This window comes from Lathyrus oleraceus, unplaced genomic scaffold, assembly GCF_024323335.1.
Source record: "Lathyrus oleraceus cultivar Zhongwan6 unplaced genomic scaffold, CAAS_Psat_ZW6_1.0 chrUn0394, whole genome shotgun sequence".
NCBI lineage: Eukaryota > Viridiplantae > Streptophyta > Magnoliopsida > Fabales > Fabaceae > Lathyrus > Lathyrus oleraceus.
The window spans coordinates 40,319-45,735 of NW_026112785.1; positions in this window are offsets into that span (position 1 = coordinate 40,319).

A 5,417-nucleotide genomic window follows, 5' to 3' on the forward strand; every position below is an offset into this window, starting at 1 on the left:
AATCTGGTTGAAAACAGGTAGAAATTCTGGTTTATAAACCTGGAAAAAATGTGGTTTAAAACAAAAGCTTCAAAAAATTTCGTATACATTAGACAGCGCTTTTGTAAAAAGCGCTGTCTAAAGGGGGGATTAGAAAGCGCTTAAGGCAAAAGCGCTGTCTAAGGGGGGGGGGGGGGGGGGCTTAGACAACGTTTTTTGAAAAGCGCTGTCTAAGCCCCCCCCCCTTAGACAGCGCTTTTGCCTTAAGCGCTGTCTAAGGTATACCTAAAAAAATTAAAATAGGGGGGGCTTAGACAGCGCTTTTTGAAAAGCGTTGTCTAAGCCCCCCCCCCCCCCTTAGACAGCGCTTTGGCCAAAAGCGCTGTCTAAGGTATACCTAAAAAAATTAAAATAGGAGGGTCTTAGAAAGCGCTTTTGGCCAAAGCGCTGTCTAAGGGGGGGGGGGCTTAGATAGCGCTTTTAAGATTTAAAAAAGCGCTGTCTAAACCTTTAGCAACGGAGGTTTAGACAGCGCTTTAAAGCGCTGTCTAAGGCCAAAAAAAGCGCTGTCTAAGGTCTTGTTTGGCGTAGTGTCATCATTTCTATAATTCTCATAATTCAATCAAATTTCATGGGTTTAACATCAACATTTTCATCATTCCCACAACTCAATCAAATTTCATGGGTTTAACATCAATATTTTCATCATTCCCACAATTCAATCTAATTTCATGGGTTTACATCATCATTTCTATAATTCCCACAATTCAATCAAATTTCATGGGTTTAACACCAACATTTTCATCTTTCTAACAATTCAATCAAATTTCTGTGGTTTAACATCATCATTTTCATCACTCCCACAATTCAATCAAATTTCATGGGTTTAACATCATCATTTTTATAATTCCCACAATTCAATCAAATTTCATGGGTTTAAAATCAACATTTTCATCATTCCCACAATTCAATCAAATTTCATGGGTTTAACATCATCATTTCTATAATTCCCACAATTCAATCAAATTTCATGGGTTTAACATCATCATTTTCATCATTCCCATAACTCAAACAAATTTCATGGGTTTAACATCAACATTTTCATCATTCCCAGTATTCAATCAAATTTCATGGGTTTAACATCATCATCTCTATAATCCCCATAATTCAATCAAATTTCATGGGTTTAACATCAACATTTTCATCATTCCCACAACTCAATCAAATTTCATGGGTTTAACATCAACATTTTCATCATTCCCACAATTCAATCTAATTTCATGGGTTTAACATCATCATTTCTATAATTCCCACAATTCAATCAAATTTCATGGGTTTAACACCAACATTTTCATCTTTCTAACAATTCAATCAAATTTCATCGGTTTAACATCATCATTTTCATCACTCCCACAATTCAATCAAATTTCATGGGTTTAACATCATCATTTTTAAATTTGCACAATTAAATCAAATTTCATGGGTTTAAAATCAACATTTTCATCATTCCTACAATTCAATCAAATTTCATGGGTTTAACATCATCATTTCTATAATTCACACAATTCAATCAAATTTCATGGGTTTAACATCAACATTTTCATCATTCCCACAACTCAATCAAATTTCATGGGTTTAACATCAACATTTTCATCATTCCCACAATTTAATCTAATTTCATGGGTTTAACATCATCATTTCTATAATTCCCACAATTCAATCAAATTTCATGGGTTTAACACCAACATTTTCATCTTTCTAACAATTCAATCAAATTTCAGGGGTTTAACATCATCATTTTCATCACTCCCACAATTCAATCAAATTTCATGGATTTAACATCATCATTTTTATAATTCCCACAATTCAATCAAATTTCATGGGTTTAAAATCAACATTTTCATCATTCCCACAATTCAATCAAATTTCATGGGTTTAACATCATCATTTCTATAATTCCCACAATTCAATCAAATTTCATGGGTTTAACATCATCATTTTCATCATTCCCACAACTCAAACAAATTTCATGGGTTTAACATCAACATTTTCATCATTCCCAGTATTCAATCAAATTTCATGGGTTTAACATCATCATTTCTATAATTCCCATAATTCAATCAAATTTCATGGGTTTAACATCATCATTTCTATAATTCCCATAATTCAATCAAATTTCATGGGTTTAACATCAACATTTTCATCATTCCCACAACTCAATCAAATTTCATGGGTTTAACATCAACATTTTCATCATTCCCACAATTCAATCTAATTTCATGGGTTTAACATCATCATTTCTTTAATTCCCACAATTCAATCAAATTTCATGGGTTTAACACCAACATTTTCATCTTTCTAACAATTCCATCAAATTTCATTGGTTTAACATCATCATTTTCATCACTCCCACAATTCAATCAAATTTCATGGGTTTAACATCATCATTTTTATAATTCCCACAATTCAATCAAATTTCATGGGTTTAAAATCAACATTTTCATCATTCCTACAATTCAATCAAATTTCATGGGTTTAACATCATCATTTCTATAATTCCCACAATTCAATCAAATTTCATGGGTTTAACATCATCATTTTCATCATTCCCACAACTCAAACAAATTTCATGGGTTTAACATCAACATTTTCATCATTCCCACAACTCAATCAAATTTCATGGGTTTAACATCAACATTTTCATCATTCCCACAATTCAATCTAATTTCATGGGTTTAACATCATCATTTCTATAATTCCCACAATTCAATCAAATTTCATGGGTTTAACACCAACATTTTCATCTTTCTAACAATTCAATAAAATTTCATCGGTTTAACATCATCATTTTCATCACTCCCACAATTCAATCAAATTTCATGGGTTTGACATCAGCATTTTTAAATTCGCACAATTAAATCAAATTTCATGGGTTTAAAATCAACATTTTCATCATTCCTACAATTCAATCAAATTTCATGGGTTTAACATCATCATTTCTATAATTCCCACAATTCAATCAAATTTCATGGGTTTAACATCATCATTTTCATCATTCCCACAACTCAAACAAATTTCATGGGTTTAACATCAACATTTTCATCATTCCCAGTATTCAATCAAATTTCATGGGTTTAACATCATCATTTCTATAATTCCCATAATTCAATCAAATTTCATGGGTTTAACATCATCATTTCTATAATTCCCATAATTCAATCAAATTTCATGGGTTTAACATCAACATTTTCATCATTCCCACAACTCAATCAAATTTCATGGGTTTAACATCAACATTTTCATCATTCCCACAATTCAATCTAATTTCATGGGTTTAACATCATCATTTCTTTAATTCCCACAATTCAATCAAATTTCATGGGTTTAACACCAACATTTTCATCTTTCTAACAATTCAATCAAATTTCATTGGTTTAACATCATCATTTTCATCACTCCCACAATTCAATCAAATTTCATGGGTTTAACATCATCATTTTTATAATTCCCCCAATTCAATCAAATTTCATGGGTTTAAAATCAACATTTTCATCATTCCCACAATTCAATCAAATTTCATGGGTTTAACATCATCATTTCTATAATTCCCACAATTCAATCAAATTTCATGGGTTTAACATCATCATTTTCATCATTCCCACAACTCAAACAAATTTCATGGGTTTAACATCAACATTTTCATCATTCCCAGTATTCAATCAAATTTCATGGGTTTAAGATCATCATTTCTATAATTCCCATAGTTCAATCAAATTTCATGGGTTTAACATCATCATTTTCATCATTCCCACAACTCAAACAAATTTCATGGGTTTAACATCAACATTTTGATCATTCCCACAATTCAATCAAATTTCATGGGTTTAACATCATCATTTCTATAATTCCCACAATTCAATAAAATTTCATGGGTTTAACATCATCATTTTCATCATTCCCACAACTCAATCAAATTTCATGGGTTTAACATCAACCTTTTCATCATTCCCACAATTCAATCAAATTTCATGGGTTTAACATCAACATTTTCATCATTCCCACAATTCAATCAAATTTCATGGGTTTAACATCATCATTTCTATAATTCCCACAATTCAATAAAATTTCATGGGTTTAACACCAACATTTTCATCTTTCTAACAATTCAATCAAATTTCATGGGTTTAACATCAACATTTTCATCATTCCCACAATTCAATCAAATTTCATGGGTTTAACATCAGCATTTTTATAATTCCCACAATTCAATCAAATTTCATGGGTTTAAAATCGTCATTTTCATCATTCCCACAATTCAATCAAATTTCATGGGTTTAACATCATCATTTCTATAAATCCCACAATTCAATCAAATTTCATGGGTTTAACACCAACATTTTCATCTTTCTAACAATTCAATCAAATTTCATGGGTTTAACATCATCATTTTCATCACTCCCACAATTCAATCAAATTTCATGGGTTTAACATCATCATTTTTATAATTCCCACAATTCAATCAAATTTCATGGGTTTAAAATCAACATTTTCATCATTCCCACAATTCAAGCAAATTTCATGGGTTTAACATCATCATTTCTATAATTCCCACAATTCAATCAAATTTCATGGGTTTAACATCATCATTTTCATCATTCCCACAACTCAAACAAATTTCATGGGTTTAACATCAACATTTTCATCATTCCCACAATTCAATCAAATTTCATGGGTTTAACATCATCATTTCTATAATTCCCACAATTCAATAAAACTTCATGGGTTTAACACCAACATTTTCATCTTTCTAACAATTCAATCAAATTTCATGGGTTTAACATCAACATTTTCATCATTCCCACAATTCAATCAAATTTCATGGGTTTAACATCAGCATTTTCATCACTCCCACAATTCAATCAAATTTCATGGGTTTAACATCATCTTTTTTATAATTCCCACAATTCAATCAAACTTCATGGGTTTAAAATCAACATTTTCATCATTCCCACAATTCAATCAAATTTCATGGGTTTAACATCATCATTTTTAAATTTGCACAATTAAATCAAATTTCATGGGTTTAAAATCAACATTTTCATCATTCCCACAATTCAATCAAATTTCATGGGTTTAACATCATCATTTCTATAATTCACACAATTCAATCAAATTTCATGGGTTTAACATCAACATTTTCATCATTCCCACAACTCAATCAAATTTCATGGGTTTAACATCAACATTTTCATCATTCCCACAATTCAATCTAATTTCATGGGTTTAACATCATCATTTCTATAATTCCCACAATTCAATCAAATTTCATGGGTTTAACACCAACATTTTCATCTTTCTAACAATTCAATCAAATTTCATGGGTTTAACATCATCATTTTCATCACTCCCACAATTCAATCAAATTTCATGGGTTTAAC